Here is a 20032-nt window from a genome sequence, read left to right on the forward strand (position 1 = left end):
TCCGTGTCAAGGCAATTCCGTGTAAAATAATGAGAAAAAAAAATTAAAAAAAAATGCTTTGCTAGTCTGTGGACGTATTGCATGGATACACTCGTATTTAAAAAAAAAAAATCTGCATTAATATATTTATGTGTCTTTTCATTTTTTTTAATGATGATTTATTCAGCAGACTTCTACATGTATCTATAGACAATTCCCCGTGATTATACTCGGACAAGGTGATACAATAAACCATTCATATTATTTGTTATAGATTAAAATTTTAGAACTTGGTATTTAAGTAACATTTTTTGCATTTGTCACATTTTTTATTAAACGGACAAATGAGAGAGAGAGAGAGAGAGAGAGAGAGAGAGAGAGAGATTCCGTTTTAGCCCCCCTTTCCACAAATGCATGTACATGTGCATGTACCTGTATAAACAAAAATTCTTATTTTATCTAAATATATCAGACAGTGAAAGTAACCTTTTTTATTTATCAACAAATTCACTTTGTTTGACAGTCATGATTGGTTTTTATTTTCCTGCTTCAAGTTCACACGAAGTCCACGTGCTTGTCCTGTCAATCAAAATCATTCGACACTATGCAGGTGTGAAAGTTTCGTCACACCAAAGGCGAAGTGCTACACTGTAGTATTTCCAAGAAGTTTTACACGTTTTATCATTTCTAGATCTGATTCCAATTTTCCAATAAATAAGTAAATAAAATACATTGGGCATAAACACTTCGAATGAAGTTGAAACATACTCCCTGGCCAATTTAAAATACCACCGTCGGGGCGTGTATATTTTGAACTACTATTGTTTAATGACCTATTTAGATGCATGTTTGTTCTGAGACTGAAATTTTTATGCTACAAAACGCGTTAGCTCTTTTTTAAATATTCATTTAAAAAATATACTGGAAATACTGTCTAAGTAACCGATCTATGTGGAAAAAAGGGGGGGGGGGGTCTTAATCATATTGAATGTCAAACACAAAGTTATTGTGAAGAAAGGATTTTTTTTTTCTCTCTAACAATAGAATTTATATATGAATTGTAGTATATTACATTTAAATGAATATTTTTTAACCACACTATCAATTTAATTCGCTCCAATGATATTTAATTAACTGGACATCCACAATACTATTTATAATTCTCAGAACTAGTTCTAATAATGTATTTCTATAATAATCGGAAAAAAACCGTGTTAGTAATAAATACTTTCTAATTTTCCTGCAGTTGCTAAATTAATTGACATGGATTTTTATCTCTCCGTTAACGATTTGTCGTCTTTTACATAACAACAAAATGTTGCAGTGGTTGAAGTACCCCTATATTGCCCGTAATTAAATTAAATTTTTCAGCATCGTTCTACATAGGTACATACTTAAAACAACATTTATTTTCCAGAGTAATTTAAATAATGACCTAACAGCTAAGTAAGAATAATAATAAAACATGTTGTAGATGATTTATTCCAATAAAATAATGATCATTTAAACACGATATTTGAATTATTAAATTTAGCCTTTGGGAGATTATTAATGTATAAGATAAAGTTTAGAATATCTCATAGATGGACCGATGTGAGCTATGAACCTTTTATGGCCTTATGTATTTTCGAAATGCATTGGACTTCCAACGACCTGCTTCTCTTATTCTAGAACGGACCAGCCTCTCTCTGCTGCTGCTGTGGCAGCCCCAATGCGGAAGCTGTGGCCTTTATATTTGGAACTATCAAAGTGACAGAAATCGATACATTTGCGTAATATCTTATCAAAATATGATCTAGCAACTGGATGTCCAGAGGTAAAGCAAAACAAAAGTCCTGGTAATTTCGGTCTAAGTTGTAAAAACCTTACTAGACTTTTGATGCCTGATTCAGAGGTACCAGTATTCTCATCTGTAAACCGAATGACTTTTGCCCCTTGTTTAATTTTATGTTTGAATTTCCTAAAGCTTACTACTACTTCTTTATCCTCACCCTGAACATATGTCAGACTTACATCGTTCAGTTGCAAAATATGTTCTTGAGGTATATCTCTCACAGCAACCAATTCGCCAATTCTAGCAAAGGTTGAAAAGGCAAAAAGGAACATTGCTTTAAACAGACACTGTTTATAACATGAATTCGAAATGACTGGCAATGCCAGCAACATTTTTTTCAATATGGGTATTATAATGGACAACCTTGTGTCAATTGTTTGTGAAAGTCTGTAAGTATCTTTTATAAGTTTGTCAACAAGAGAAGTTCGAGTATTGTCTGGTAAAGACAACATTTTGTGTACATAACCAAAAGCTGATAAATAAGTTGAAATGGTAGATGGTGAAAATGACTTCTTAAACAAATATGCAACAAACAATGATATGGTTGAAACCGATAAAGGAAGACTGCTAACTTGTCCCAATACCTCCAATGAAAAAGACTCAATAGTAGCTCATGCAAGTTTGTAAGTATTTTGCGTAGAGGGAGCCAATGCAGCTTGTGTTAAGACCCTAATGTATTCCAGAAGTTCTGTGGCAGCAGCTGGTCTGGCACAGGGCATGGTTCCTTTTGAGAATGTTCTACAATGAAATATATGGAGATAACGAACAGTATTCAAGCTCAAAAGTCCATTAAACAATACAAAATAGGAGCAGAGCAAACACGGACCTCTAAACATCAGAGGTGGGATCAGGTGCCATGGAGGAGTGAGCATCCCCTGCCGACCGGTCACACCCGCCGTGTGCTCCTTGTCATGATCGGGAAATAACGAAAAAATCAGTCGACAATTCAGTGTGTAAATAATGGCCTAACAATTAGTATGAAAAAAACGTCAGTCAGCATTTGACTCAATGATAAATTGTATTTGCTGACAAGGTCATTGTATCGACCATAGAACTTACGAAATGATGACTTTAAACGAGACAGCTGATATTCTTGTTTCATCAACTTGTTTGTCAATAATTTACCTCGTTTTAGAAATTGTTCATACGTAGAGCATGCTCTTGCGTATCGAATCAACTGAGAGATATATACCCCGTATGCAGGTGATGAAGGTATATTGCTGCATTAGTAAGGGAAGTTGACGATTGAAAAGTTAAAGTTATCACGTTTATCATAAAGCTTGGTTGTTAGATTACCATTAACGTCTTTTTCAAGTAAAATATCCAAATATGAAACAGATGTGTCAGACTCTGTGGTATCTTTTATCTCAAGCTCACCAGGGTATATCGTATCGACATAAGAATGAAAATAGCCATTGTTAATTGACAATACATCGTCGATATATCTAAATGTCGAGTTGAAGGCCACAGCAAGTGTTTTCTTCTTTTCACGTACAAGATTTTGGACAAATTCTGCTTCATATGAATACAAAAAAAGGTCTGCTAATAACGGGGCGCAATTGGTACCCATGCTCAGCTATGTTAAGGAAGGATATGGAAAATGCGATCTAAGTACCTTCTTAAAATGTATTATTTTTAAAAAACTTTATAACAAAGTAAATATTTACATGTAGGAAAGGTAATATAGATATCCATAATGGATAGGTTCGGGTCCGCACACGGTACCATTTACATCGCATGTATCAGCTGTGTGTCACGTGACTGGTATAAATATAGAAATGTTAAGCTGAATGTAGAAAATGACGCTAGTGCAAAGGCATACGCATGTTTTCGGAGAAAAAAATTGTAACACATTAAAAAAGATTTACATCAGCTACCCGAAAAGTGCTGGGAGCTAGTTTGAACTGTTTCGGAAATACTCGTAATTCTGCTGAAAATGCGTACAATAGCTAAAAATTCCCACTTCGCTTAAATTCCGTCATGAATAAAAATAATGTTACCCTGACCAGAATCAGCTCCCAGCACTTTTTAAAATATACATGATATAAGTAATTGATATTCTGTATTTCAGCTCAAACAGTCTCGTCTATGCCCTTGCACTTTTGAGATTAATCAGGAATACACTTATCGTCTTAGCGATATTCTTTACATTCTCTGTCGTTGTGCAGCTCCATAGCACCTAGATAAATTGATAATCTACATAACTGTTTTAAATAAATTATTTCCTTTCATTTTTATGGATTAGATTTAAACATTGGCGATGTTTTTATATTTATTTAAGCAATTTTGTTATTATTAAACCAATGGATCCACTCCTCTGGATCACTTGTACTGAGTCAAGTCAAGGCTAGTGACGTCATTTATGACATAAGATTTACTTCTAATTACTCGGCAGTATTGTTATCAAATGTTGTGATTTTACATGCTTTTATAAATAATTGATAAACTAAATAAATGCAAGTTGTCATTTACGCATTATCATGTAGTTTTATTGATTTTTGTCCCTTGTGAAATGTTTAATGAAGTCACAATGAAACTTCCCGTACGGTGCATCACAAATGTGAACTCAGGCCTTCCTTAACATAGCTGAGTGGGAATTCCAATAGATTGTTGGAAGACCTGGTCTCCAAAAACCACATAGATATTGTCAATCAGAAACTCAAGCATCAGAGTACTTGTGTGTACAATCAGAATGTTTTTTAACAAAATAATTTTGCAAATGACCAATGACAAGGTAAGTATATTTACGAGTTCCATTTTTATTGAAAAAGCAGCTGTCAAGTATATCAAAAAGACTGGACTTTAATTTATCGTGGGGAATGGTTGTGTATAAAGTAGAAAAGTCATAAGTTTTTAAGCTGTTGATTTTGGTAAAATCTTGCGATTTCAAATTTTCCAAAAGTTCCTTGGAATTTTTAAGTATCCACATCTGATTTACACCACTTCTCGAATATATTGTTGCACAGTACTCTTGAAGTTTCTCCTTCACCACTGTTAATATCTTAGTGAGGAGTAGAGAAAGAGGATTGGTTGAACATTTACTGGAACCCGCTATGTATCTTTGTTTGTAGGGATTTTTATGAAGTTTCGGAATCCAATATAAATATGGTAATTCAAATTCATTTTGGTTGTTTGGAATATTAAAAATATTTTAAACTGACATATGATTTTGAAGAATTTCTTCCTTAGAAAGGGAACTACGAGTATAAGTTGGATTACCACTTGTAGATCCAAGTTCCTCTAAAATACATTTAATATAATGAGCCTTACAAACAAAGACAATGTTGTTACCTGCTTTGTCAGCAGGGACCAGTACGAACTGATCATGTAATCTATCTAATTCTTTTTTCACTTCTGGATTATTGAATACAGAAGGATAGATGGTTCTCATATTGCCCCTCAATCTTTTAATGCGTGATTTTAACATGCATCTGATACATTTAATCCATTCTGACAAAGTGTCAAGGTCCTCTTTTTCATGTCTGGCCCATCGCCTGGCGTAGTCCTCTACAGAATCCATAATATTTATGAAATTCCGACGCCAGTTGAAGGATCGGGGTTCCCTAAATTTAGGACCTTTTAAAATTAGTGATCTAAGGTCCTAATTATTAACTATATTAACGTCACTAGTAATAACGTGTCCAGCAGGACTATAGTTATAGGGCGAAGAAGAACATGAACACGATGGAGGATTATGTTTCAGATATTCGATATCCAGGCCCTGTAAAGTTTTCTTGTAATTAAAAAGTTTGGAAGCAATAGTCGATGTATATTTGTAGGAAATACAAGGTGTAGTCTTTAACTTGAAATATGGTGGAATACAAGACTGGACCCTTTTGTGATTAAGAATATAACTTATATTAACCGCGTCAATTCCTTTGTTGGCATATTGAAGTTTAAGGAAAAACGGATTGTTTTAGCTGCATTTTCTTCAGTAAAACGCGGGGGTATAAAAAGCCTATGATTTGCAATATCCATAATCACAGATCCGAGCCTATATTCTGGTGTCGAGGAATCAAAAAATGGACTTTCCTTGACCTTTTCAAGAAGACTATTTAAAAGTTTCAAAGGGACAGATTAAAGTTTGGTGCGAATATGATGTAGACCTAACTGTTGATTTACGTAAGGTAGTAATGAATCAAAAGAGACATCGTGTATTAAAGGTTTATTATCAGACCGATGCCCATGACTACGCTTACGTCTCTGTGTATGGTTAAAAAGTCCCATCACATTTACATTGCTACACTGTGGACTGGAAAGATTTCCAACACTATCGACATTGTCATTACATCCATAGGGAAAGGCTGTCCCTAGCTTTCTAATCCAAAATTCTTCTCGTTGTCTACGGAAAGGTGTACTCAGTGATGGACTGTTTGTGTGGTGGTAAATCTTTTCTAGAATTCTAACTTTCATGGACAAAATTGAATGATCAGGTAAATTAAAATGTTTGTATAAAAGTTGCTGACCCCCGTTAAAAAAACTGATTGACCTGTAAACGAGAGAGGCAGTCAGCCAAAATATTCTTTTGCCTGGTATATGTTTGGCCTTGAACAGAATGTTGAGATTTAAGCACTGCAGTACCATGTAACGCACCATTATCATAACCTCGCTAACACGAAATGTTTGCTTATTAATAACCGATACTAAAGCTTTATCTGTAAAAGATGGAATTATTTTTCCACAAGTGACCCCACATATGTATTGCCAAAATAATCGGATAAACTCCAGAGTCATAATATTTAATTTTTGCCATTCCTAAGGAAAAGCACCATAAAACCACCTTTCTTTGTATATGCCTGCATACCCCAAAGACTGAGACGTGTCAGTATATAGTTATAGTGTAGTTTGACAGGAATGTTTCATTCAAGAATATACACTTTCCATTAAAATTGGACAAAAATGAAGCCACATTTTCATATCTTCCTTAGCCTGTTTTGTCAGCAGAACATGTGTCTGAGAATTAGAGACATGCATCGTCATATTGATCATGCGCCGTAAAAGGCCCTACCAGGTTGCACAACTGAGCAGGCAAAGTTTAGTATGCCCATTAAGGACTGCATTTCCTTTAACGTACATCTCTTCAAATTTAGAAACCTATTCAGCAAATCTTTACACTTAACCAATTTCTCTTCTGGTAAGTGACCTTCATGTTTGGGGATATCTAAAGTGATTCCTACAAAATCGATAACTTGTGCAGGAAGTTCTGTTTTCTCATTTGCAAGAGGGACCCCTATATCCTCACATAAACTGATAAATGCTTTAAACTTCGATATCGCCATATTTTTTGAACTCTCTAATATCAAAAAGTCATCTAATATATGCACCTTCCCAGAAATACCTAACTTATTCCTAGCTATCCATTCTAAAGCCGTACTAAATTCTTCAAATATTTTGCAACTTGTACGACAGCCCATGGGTAAACATTTGTCATGATAGTAGAAGTTTCCATCCCATTGAAAACCCAGTAGTTCAAAATCATTTGGATTGACAGGCAAGATTCTAAATGCAGATCAAATTTTTGGAAAAGGAGGGTTGTTGTTCTGTTGGCAGAGAGGGTTTCTTATTTCCCGCGAGTTCGTTACGTTTCCCTGTGTTTCCTTTTGCTTCAGCCCCATACTTGTAACACTTGGACATGGGGTGGTTTCCCCTGCAATTGTAGCAGGCATGGAGATAGCCACACATTCCATTGCAATCCCGTACCCCATTAAATGTGTGGCAGGTTTTACGAGGGGCTTGATTTTGAAAGGGCTTCATGGAAGTGGTGTTATTTTTTTATCTGTTGAGGGCTCTAATATGCAAAATCTGATCTACATAACTCCAGGACAATGTGTCATCATTTTGCATAGCTTGCCGAAATTTCACATCATAGAAAATCCAATCCCCTCTATCCTTGTGAATTTGTCGAATGAGATCCATATAAATGGCTAAATATTCAGAAACTGAAGGATTGTTGGGATTAGCCTTTCTATTGACAGATGAAAAAATTAAAAATGCATCTGTCTAAGTCTCAATTGTTAAAATTTGCTTTTTTTTCCTGAGGTAAGACCAATTTTTTGGTTTTTTACAAGTAGATGCAGATCAAGCTCTGCTGGTTGATGATCAACCAGAACATCTGACATATCAATGAACTCTCTACTTCTAATTTTCCCTAGCAATTTTGTATTTATTTTTTAATACAAAGGCCTACCTAAGGGCTTGTAATTGTACTTGATCTTATCATCGAAAGTAGAGAAAATATCTTGAATATTAATAGTGTTCGAACTATTATTCTTTTCACGCATACCGTCACTTGACGTGATTGGTCTTTCTGTTACCCGCTGTTGCAGTGGCATCACTGCCATCTTTTGCTGGCTTTGGTATTAGTCCAGCTGTCTTCAACTTCTCTAAAACCTGAGCCGTTACTGCAGCTGTAATTGCTTGGACAGTCTCATTTGTATTTGATTGGTCAATGATATTGGGCTGTACGGTTTCACTTTCCACTGATATAGTTGATTGTGTTCTTTCCAACTGACTGGATACATCCATCCTCCGTCGTTTGGATGGCCGCCTAGTGGACATCTGTAATGGTAACACTCGCTGTGTCAATAACATCTGACCAGAAGACTTGAGATCTTTTTTTTAATGTAGAAAAATGCCTTCAGTGCATATGTGTGAATTCATGACAAATTGAAACAGTCAAATACATGACTACTTATCATGATAAATTGAAAAACAGTCAAATACCTGAATGATCCATTTACAAAACAGACAATTATTGAATTAAGTAAGGAATATGAAAACAGTCAAATACATGACTGAAATCCTGAAACAGGACTTGAATGCAGACAAATACATGTCTGATAAATTTTCAATGCAGACAAATACATGTCTGATTAGTTTCATGCAGACAAATACATGTCTGATAAATTCTCAATGTAGACAAATACATGTCTTATAAATTTTCAATGTAGTCAAATACATGTCTGATAAATTCTCAATGTAGACAAATACATGTCTGACTTCCAAGCAGTCAAATACATGATGTATATTGAAGTATAATAATAAACAGTCAAATACATGACTGATAATTAAGGAATAATAACAGTAAAATGCATGACTACTGCTTTTTTAAAGTTAAAACCATAATCAATTAATTATGATTTTAAACTATTCACAAAGATGAACGCTACAAATAAATATTACCTTGGATGCTCAAACAATACACTGCAGTAGCTAACCCTAGAAAAAAACTACAAACTTGTTATTAAATAACTTGTGTATCATATGCATATAACCACCAAAATCAGAATACAGACTGGCTCAAGAGTATTAAATTGTGATATGAAAAGGAATTTGACTATCTTCGCCTTTTTTATAAACTGTCATAAAAACAATATAGAATACAGAAAAAATGAAATGTTTAAAAAGGATATAATTATTAATCATATTAGTCAACTTTAATGTTAAGGTTAAGTAATCTCACTTGATCACTAACCTAATAACATTCAATTCGTTCAAACTATGAAATCTAAAGCATGCATGGTAGCCGGTCTGATGCTTCTGTAAAATTTTTTATGTCCAACTGGAGAGAGATGCACACCATCGCTATCAAGAACATGCAGAGGACTGGTCATTAAGCGAAGATGTCGCCAAAACGTTATCTTTATTTTGTTTATATCTTCCAGCAACAATGGTGTTGATTATCTTTCGTTTTTCCTCATACATTTGTGGTGAAATATTTCTAGGCCGAAGTCTTATAAAAAGTTCACAAACAACACCGACCTGTACACAAACTTTTCCAGCGTTTCCATTACTTCTGAAATTTTACATGCCAGAGTTTCTGGTTTCTCAGATAAACTACAAATGTCATTTCCACTAATCTGTAGTATGATCACAACTGGTTTGAAGGATTGCATGCAATTCTGTAGATATTGATTCTGAAGAAAACTATCTACACGTCCCCCACTTATTCCATGGCATCGGATTTCGCACTGGGCAAGGTTAAAATCGGCCGGTAATATATATCTTTGTCCTAAAAGTCTTTCCAGTCTTGAAATAAAACTATGTCTTATAATAAAAACTTTCGTGCGTTTGTCGACATCTGTAACTCGTGACTGCAAGCGGCGCTGCGTTGCTCCACTTTGTTGATTACGTAATATGCCTAACGTTTATGGCTGGAGAATGGTAGTAGAGAATACGGACATTTTATTTATTTTTTTTTAATGTATCTAGTGACACAGATAACAACAAAGTCTTGCTCAGTTTTTCCTCAAATATCAGTTCCTCGAATGCTGTCAAGATGTTTTAACAAAGACAAGTGTGTGAATTCGGGTTCTTTATTAATTCTACTTGTGCAGGTAAGAATTAATTCTTCCAAAAACATAACTAGTCATATATAGTACCAAGGTATCTATTTATTGTCTTAATAGAAAAAGAAACCAAAAAAAAAAAAAAAAAATATATATATATATATGTTTACCTATCGTCAAAGAACTAAAATATTAAATCTACTTGGTGCCGCTTATGAAATGTCTCTTTGACATACAAGAATTATTTTTACGAGCAAGTGAGATTTGGGTTTTAATGATACCGAGTCGTTAATGCTCTGAGAAATAATATAAAATTATTTTGATTATTCAAACTTCGTTATGTTAATGTCAACATTTATTTTAACCCCTCTTTCCACCAATTACCTTCAAATAACACATTTTTTTTTTTATCTTTACGATACTTAAAAGTAATGCGTTGTTTCATGATGTTAAGTGATAGTTTTCTTTCAATATTGTCCAATTTTTTTTTTTTACAGAAGTTTCGACATACATGAAAGAGATGCTATATCCTCTCCTCAGCTGCTACACAGGAAAATAATAAGATAGAATAAACAAGAGACACATGGGCCCGGAGGCTCATCTGAATTCTGTTAGTCCTTTTGTTCACCATAAGATTTAAAATGAAAATCGTTTATCTTTATTCACATGAAAAATTCTTAGCCAATAATGCAGATTCCTAAATATACGCGAGGAATTAATTATCGCGTAATTACGCGAGAAGCACCACTCGCGGAATAAAATTTCTCGCTTTTATTTTTATGGTGTTGAAATCGATGTGAAATCCCTTGATCAACCGTCCACTCGCGAATTACTGTTCTCGCGATTTGACGTGAAAGAGCTATTTCGCGATAATAAGTACTCGCGAAAAATAAGGAATCTACAGTATTGTTGTCGCACCTTTGCACCAAGAGATCATGACATGGCTTGAATCAATACATCCGGGAATGATTTTTGAAAGGAAAGCAATAATAATTTCCTTTTAAATTTTAATTTCTTATTATGGTTCAAATTTATAATTCCCTCTTTGGATCATGATTTGAACACACTTTTAATGTGTACATGCACTACTTGTGAATAATTGCATACTGCATATAATATCACTAATTACGATCGTTCTTGAAAAGATTTTGAAACATTTCCTCCATTTTATTTCTTATGTAAATCTTGTATCTCCCATTGAGACCCAATCCTACCCCTGTACAACTAGAACAAACTTTAATATACACTACCTAAGGTTAATTGTATATTGATATTATTAATCGTGACTCTGAAGAACTTGAGAGGAAGATTTGTAAACATTCCTTAACATATACATGTACGGATACATATTTAATTGCTGTGGTAAAATTTAGAAATTTATTTCAAAGTTAAGAATTATCTCCCTCATACATTGCTCTAGATCTGATACTTCGACGTATTTGGCTCCAGCCTTTGGCCCTCTGTGTCTGCTCTTCAAAGTCTTTTAATTTACGTACTTTGGGTTTCCAATCTTTCGGCACGACCATCAATGAAGACATGATTTGTCGAAATGCACATCTGGTGCATCAAAATTGGTACCGTTGTACAACACACTTTGAAAAAATTACAGACTTTGATTTTTTTTTTCAAAGTGCGTTAAAATTGGGATAGTGCATAACATTTGGAACAAAATCAACACACTTTGAATTTTTTTCTTTTCAAAGTGCGTTAAAAGTGTAGATCGACATTTTTTTTACCATGGTTACACTTAAAGCACTTTGAAAACAAAAATATGTACAAAACAAAATTCCGGACCCAGATTTAGTTATAGACGGCATTATTTTGTTACATTTCTTTCGAAAAACTAATGAATTGATCTACAGTGGCGGAACCAGGAATTTTATAATGGGGGAGGGGCGCAACAGAAGGCAGGTGGTCTTGGGAATGCATTGAAACCCCGTTTGGGTTCAGGGCAAAGCCCTGGTGGGGGTCCGGGGACGAAACCACCGAAAGCTTAAGAATTCTTACAAATAAAGGTGTTCTTTTACATGTAAAAACATATTAAACGGGGTGGGGGGGGGGGGGGAGGGCGTGTGCCGACGCTGGATCCACCTTTGATGTACCCTCATCGAGAACGAGGAGAAGACAGGTAGAAGGTCCCTCAGTCATTTTTTTTTCTTTCCAACACAAATATATGTATTTACATAACTGGTACGACATTGATATACTTTCTCTCAATAAATTTGAGTTAACCTAAAATAGATGAAAAAAAAAAACTGAGATAAGCTTTCCTGAAAAAAATATAATTAACAAACAATATTTAATTAAAGAAAAGGCTTATTTCCAATAGAAAATTATAATTGCTCCCTTTTGCCTAAGAAAAATGCGATGCCTTAAGTCACTTATCGACCCTGCATCTACCGAACTTAATACAGACTGGATGAAATAAAAAAAAAAAGGGGGGGGGGACAAAATTGTGCTACTAAACAATCATTCCTCTATTATTTTCAAAAGGCCTATTTCCCTTTTATGACATTTACGAGAACCTTTGAACCTTTAGGAACAAGACAATCCCTAAAAATCTTTAAAACGTCTATATCTCAGATCCTGAAATGACGTCATCGCCGAAAAGTTATCCAAACTGTTTCAGATAATTATTTATCATACCTAATTTTGCATGAATATTGACCAAGCCGTGCACTTTATTTTTTTTCAAAGTGCATTAATATGGTCGATTTTAACGCACTTTGAAAAGAAATATGTTTTATTTCAAAGTGCGTAAACTTGGTCCCAAATTTCAGGCACTCTGTAAACAACAACAACAACAACAACAAAAAAAAAAAAAAAAAAAAAAAAAAAAAAAAAAAAAAAAAAAAAAAATCAAAGTGCGTAATTTTTCAAAGTGCGCTGTAACCGTTTATGATTTACATTATCACCCCTGGGTTGAGGCTTATGCTGGTGGACTGCTAGTCCCCGAAGGTCTCTACAGCCCAGTAGCTAAGTACTTCGGTACTAGTTTAAAAATACGGATATATATTTCATCGCTGTTGTAAAATTCAGAAATTTATCTAAAAAATAAGGACTATCTTCCTCATGCATAGCTCTGATCCTTCGACGTATTTGGCTCCAGTCTTTGGCCCCTTTTTTCAGCTCTTCAAAGTCTTTTTATTCAAATATTTCAGATTTCCAACCTTTTGGTATTTCCATCACCGAAGAGACATTATTTGTCGAAATACCATCTGGTGCATAAAAATTGGTACTGTTTATAATTTAAAATATATTCTTAAAAAGTTGTATGTAGGTCTCCAATCTCTCTCCTTTTCCCCGGGACCACAATTTGACCAAATATGAATCTACACTATCTGAGAATGATTCAACCTAATACCACTAATCATAACCCTGTCATTTTCAAAACAGTAGATTGTAAAAAAAAAAAAAGGATACAAGTGTTAATTCACATAAAAAGTTTTGATCACCTATTATTGCCCAACCCTATCCTTGGGTAATGGTTTGATCATATTTGAATCTAGACTATCCGAGGATACTTGCAAATTAATATCACTTATCACAGTCCGACTGTACTAAGAGAAGTTTTTTTGCCCCGTTTTATTCCCATATTTAATTTTGATCCTCTATATGTTTCTCACATGAGTACTTCACTCGGACCTGAAAAAAAAAAAAATGAATCAGCACTACCTGGGTGGGGATATATGAGATTTTATATTATTTAACATGGCCATGCTGTTTGTTTGTTTGTTTGTTTGTTTGTTTTGTTGTTTGAGAAAGAGATGGGGGATTGTGCATATTCCCTATTTACTCACTTGTAAACTTTGGTTCCTAATATGGCGCCATCTTATCCGGGAGCAATAAATTGAATCAACTTATGTCTGCACTACCTGAGAATAATTGCTTTTTAATATTACTAATCATGGCTGTTATGTTCTTGAAAAAAAAAATTCTTTTTCCTTCCAAAAATATTACCTTAGAAACTATGATACAACAGGTGGCCCATCTTGCCCCCAAAGGCCATGATTTAAACAAACTTGAATCAACAAAATATCAGGGAGCATGCACATATGTTTAATCTTTTTTTTGTAAATTCAGATAAATCTGGGCCAGTGGTTCTATGTAAGATGAATCTGTGAAAAGGTAACGACAACGGCGACAGAAAACAGACATTCATTCATCTTTTATTTCCTATGTATAGAGATACAGAATTCATCTAATTACCACATTAATGCATGTACAATTCAAATAATATTTTCAAGTAAGTTAAAAACCAAAAGTATGTTATATGTGCGAGAGCGCTGCGCATAGCTGTTGGTATTATGCACATGCACGAACTAACAGTTTCGAGTTCAGAATCTTGAAATCTCTTTCCTGAGATAAGGGTAAAAGGGTTTGAGGTTTGCGCCCCAGGACAACCAGAAAAAAAGATCCGTCTCGTAGAGACCACGGAGTTCAGCTCCAAGGCCGATACCTTTATCATCTGCATACGGGGATATATCTCTTAGTTGATTCGATACGCAAGAGCATTTTCTACGTATGTACAATTTCTAAAACGAGGTAAAGTATTGACAAACAAGTTGATGAAACAAGAATTTCAGAAGTCTCGTTTAAAGTCATCATTTCCTAAGTTCTATGGTCGATACAATGACCTTGTCAGCAAATACATTCTACCATTGTGTCAAATGCTGACTGATGTTTTTCATACTAATTGTTAGGTCATTATTTACACACTGAATTGTCGACGGATTTTTCCGTTATTTCCCGATCATGACAAGAAGCACACGGCGGGTGTGACCGGTCGGCAGGGAATGCTCACTCCTCCATGGCACCTGATCCCACCTCTGATGTTTTGGAGGTACGTGTTTGCTCTGCTCCTATTTTGTAATGTTTAATGGACTTTTGAGCTTGAATATTGTTCGTTATCTCCATACGCAGGTAGGTTAAGGCTTCCCGTAGAATATCACAGTGCACTTTGTGCCTTCACATCTGTGAACTACCAAAATATGACGTCATAATAGAAAATGACGTCAAGTCACTGCAAGCTTTTGCAAATTTCACGGGTCGTTAAAGGTTTTTTAAGTCTTACATGTCCGAATATTTTAAAAATACACCGCTTACCTACCCTTGATTGAAATTCGCATGTTCAAAATGCTTATGAAAAATATACTTTTGAAATGTACTGTGTTTTATACCTGTGGTTGGAGGTAGAATTTATTTTGTGTGTATAAAAGAGTCTGGCGCAGGTGATTAATGAGGATTAATCTGAGAATTTTTGTGGAAATCTGTAAGAAGAGGTTGTTCTCTAACTGAATCTTGCTTGGGAAAAATGTGTGTTTTCTTTGTTTTAATACAGATTACGATTTTGTGTGGAAAATACCCTCAAATTTGTAGGTAAGTTGAATTTCTCAGGAAATATTTTGTACCCAAGTAATACCATGACTTTTCCCAATAACATTTCGGATATACAAGGATACGATGAGTTTATTTATATAACAACATGTTATTAGTTATCGTGTTAATCAGCTGCGCCGAAGCGATTTATATGAAACACTTCAAAAAATTATAAATGACCGTCACGTGATCAACAAAGTCATGTGATATCATAACAAATATGTTAATATATAGCCGAGGAAACCCTTTATATAAATTGGAAGTACTAAAGTTCAATACTTATAAATTAAAACCAAAACCGACCTCGCAATGACATATTATGTTTTGAGCGCATTTTAAAGCTTCGGGAATCCTTAACATAGCTGCGTATTTTTCATCAAAGGAATTAGCAATTGTGTTAACATTTATTGTGACAGTCAGAGACAGAATCACAGGACAAAGTTACGTGACAGAAAAACATTGTCGTATGTGGAATTGCACAGAAGACACGTTGAGAGACATAGGTATTTTGTTGAAACAATTAGTTTGCAAGTAAATTTGAAATTTCGAATATCACTTGTGTTATCCATAAATGACCAGATGTTGCAAGGTTTGTTGTATTGAAAGGCAGAGTTGAAATGTTGAAAATCGGGATCCATGAACACTCGTGCTTGTCGCTGTTGAATGTGGAAGTCGTTGATCGCTGATCGAACAATAGCTTTCCAAGAATATTTCTTGGTAACTGTGGTCATTCAGTTAAGCAGGTAAATGTGTATGCTGTATTTTCTGAGAATATCTATAATATCTGTAATAAAGCCCTTTGGATCTGCAGCTAGCTGTGTCAGAAAGGAGAAGAGTCTCGAGTTGAAGATCTGTTTTGAGAGACACCGAATGCTCATGTTGCATAGCCTTCCTAAAAAGAACTCGAGGATTTGGGATCCAGAACGCATTTCATTGATGTTGAGTTGCAGAGTTCTAGTTCATCCAAAAGCTCATTGACAAGAACAAGATACAAAAAGATCGACAAGTCACCACCTTGCCTGACCCCTTGATCAATACCAAACCATCTGGATTGTTTTTGCCATAATTTGCCTTTAATGCCTAGGTTATGGAGATTGTATACCAATCCCTGTCTCCAGATTGTATCAAATGCTTTACTTGTGTCGAAGAAACTGATATATGTATGGCTGCCTTGTTCAAGATTATGGTTCAATGTTTCATGGCGGTTGAATGAAGCAGTTAAACATCCTAGTTGTTTTTGGGAACCTTGTTGTTGTATATTGGGGAAAGATTATTTGTTTCTAAGGTAGATCGTGATATTCTGTTAGACAGACTTTTTTCGAACAGATCCTAATTCCGTCATTATTGCATTGTACACTTTACAGAGATACAGTACCGACCAGACCCAACCTAACAGAAAGCGAACCCAGAGCGCACCCCGGGTTCGCTCTCTGGGTTCGCTTCGGGTTCGTTTGGAGTCCGCTAGGGCTGATCCCGAGCGATCCCGGAGCGCACCCAGAGAGCGAACCCGGAGCGCACCCCCAGCGAACCCAGAGCGAACGCTGAAAGCGAACCCCAAATTCAGTAGCGGTACCAGAAAGCGAACGCACGTTCGGTGTTGCGTAGCAGAGCTGTCAATCAGGATTAGCAATTAACTAATCAGCGCGTCTACTAATCAACATGCCGAATAGGTCTGTCAATCAGGATAAGAGATAAAATGCGTTGACCATCAGCGCGTCGACCAGTCAACATGCCAGTTTGTCATCTAAAGATTGTACAAGCAAAGTGTGTGATGTACAGTGTAAAAATATTATTAATATGATTTTTAAACATGATTTTATATTCATATATTTTAATCCTCCAGACAGCATGCAATATTTACATATCTATTTTCATTATTTTAAAATATATTAATGCATTACATATTTTTATTATCCAGATAGCATGGTACATGTATAGTTACATATTTATTTTCTTTATATTTTTAAAATCCATTAATATATAAATATACCTTGCGTAAATATATCAGACAATAAATACTTTAATTCATAATAGAAATAAGAAGATAAAAATGATAATAACAATTGTTACTAAAAAAAGGAATTAAAAAACTGGTCTTTGACAAATTATACAATTTTATTATCTCAAGATACAGTACAAGAACATGTACGTGCTTTAATTTAATTATTTTACATTTATTATTTCAATTCACATGCACGTTTTTATTTATTCATGTTCTCTTATAATGAACACAGGCAGTGCTTTGAAATCCCGATCAGCCTTTCCTCTGTCGTTCTTTAGCAAAAAAGTTGCGAAAGTTCAACACTACGCCGCATACTTTGAGAAATAATTTTTGTTTGTATCGAAAGCTTGTATTCTATAGAACTTGGAAAGTGCTGCTAGAATCGTGTGATTAACATGAATTGATTACAATTCCTTGATCCTTTGTACAAAATGTAATAATTTTGGTAAGGTTTCATGCGAAATTTTTGAATATTTGTTTCTGTGTCGGGAGAATAGGATTCTAACAGCACTTTTCATGACCCAGTGATGTTTTAACATAATCATTTTCACAAAAAGAAATGAATTATCCCCGGGGTAGTGTTGAACTGTTCACTTTTTAATTAAGGCAATTTTTCTATTTATAGACGTCACGTGATGACGTCGTAGTGGAGTGCTTCTTTTAGCCTAAGACTCAATGATGTCTATACAATGGATAATAATAGTAAATGTTTAATCTATGGTTTTTCCGATTTATCAATGTTACATTTCATGAAAAAAGTCTAAATTCGCCGAAATATGTTTTGGGTACTGCCTTAATATACCTGCGCAACGCCACTTTTACCACGGTGCCGCGAATAGGGACTATCTTCTGAATCACCCTCAATCTTCAAAATTCTGCAATACTTAGAGTGTATGCTATTAAGGTATTTTCTAGAATTTTTACAAAGTTTGTGTTTTGACAATTCCGCAATTGCAATCAAAGTTCTAAAAGTTTTGGAGCTATAAACAACAGTTAATTTTTGCCCTAACAGTTACTTCTTGAGTGAAATAACAAAGAAAACCAGTTTTGGTTAACATGAGCACAATGTGAAGTAATCATACCTATCCACGCCTCATCGCATACAAGGGGGTGTACAGTTACTCAAACAATGGAAATACATATTTTCCTTAAAAGTGTTCAAAAGCAGCAATGTTAAAACTATCTCTTCTTTAGATTACGTTTTACATAATACCTAGAATAAATATTAGTAGACATATCATTTACTTGCGACTTTTTGTCTTTTTAAGATAAAAAGCAGAATTTTGAAAAGTTGCTTTGAAAAAGCTCAATAAAGCTACCTGAGGTAGGTAAATAAAGCTGAACCTAAACAATCAGGTTAAAATAACACACATTATGTATTTCCATAGAAGTTATCACACCCATTCAATAAAACAATCCAGAAAAAGGTGTGATATTTGGCACGAAATGATTGTGTCACAACTTTCCTAGAAGACAAATGGACTGACCCAGTAGTTTAGAAACGCAGAAAAAAAATTCACGGACATTTCCGTATAAAGAATTGGAAAAAAAAAGTGCTTAAAAAAATTAAGGAAGTAAACACATCATTATTTTGTATTAGTAATATCATTGTTTCCTATGCAAGCTGTATTTGTTAAAATTAAGTAAAAAATTCCGATGTAGATCAGCTTGCACAAAATCTAGCTCACTAATTCTGATCGCTTAATTTCGGACCATGGAAAAAATTATCCGTATACATGTACTGCTTGACGCTCGTGGCGTCAGGCAAAAAGTGTTTAAGCAAAGTTCCATAAGTATTCTTCTCTACAGACACACTTTCATAGCATTTTCATGTCTAAATACGTCATTTATATTTTAAATCAAGTTTGTTTTTTTATCCTTGCAATTAACATATTTGCAAAGAAAACGATGAACGAAAATTTCTTTAAACACAAAATCAGAAACAAATACGGCAAATATTTTCATCCTGCACGTGCTGAGATGTTTTGTCAAATCATAAATCCTGATTTTTCCTACTTCCTTGAAGACACATTTGTTTGAAATTTTCAAGTCAGTTATGTATTTTGCATTTATATTTCTTATAATTACTCATTCAAATGAAGCTGTTGGAAAATGCGAAGGGTAAGAGGCACTTAAAGTTTGAGTTGTTGAAATCATAGATTGTCAATTGTTTCCCTATTATTGAGGTGATACATGTAATAACAAAATAATTCTCTCTCTCTCTCTCTCTCTCTCTCTCTCTCTCTCTCTCAGTATGTTAAGGATGGATTCTTCTCATATTTCTTATAATGGCAGAATCTTGATTTTCTGAATACTCAATATTCAGACTGTTTACACTATTTTAGCATCCAAAAACTTTTGTGTCATCAGCCTCCATTTTCGGTCAAGGTCATTTGAAAATAGGTCCTAAAAATAGTACTTTTACACAGGGAAGTTTTGAAATTTGTGCATTGGAATAAATTTTGCCAACTGAAAAAAAATATCTTTCACCAGGAAATAAGAAATGAGCTGGTGAAAAGAAAACATGAAATCCTTTACATTCAATATATA

This window comes from Saccostrea echinata, unplaced genomic scaffold (genome assembly GCF_033153115.1).
Source record: "Saccostrea echinata isolate AGI-Se365-2 ecotype Australia unplaced genomic scaffold, CSIRO_AGI_Sech_v1 ptg000052l, whole genome shotgun sequence".
Taxonomy (NCBI): domain Eukaryota; kingdom Metazoa; phylum Mollusca; class Bivalvia; order Ostreida; family Ostreidae; genus Saccostrea; species Saccostrea echinata.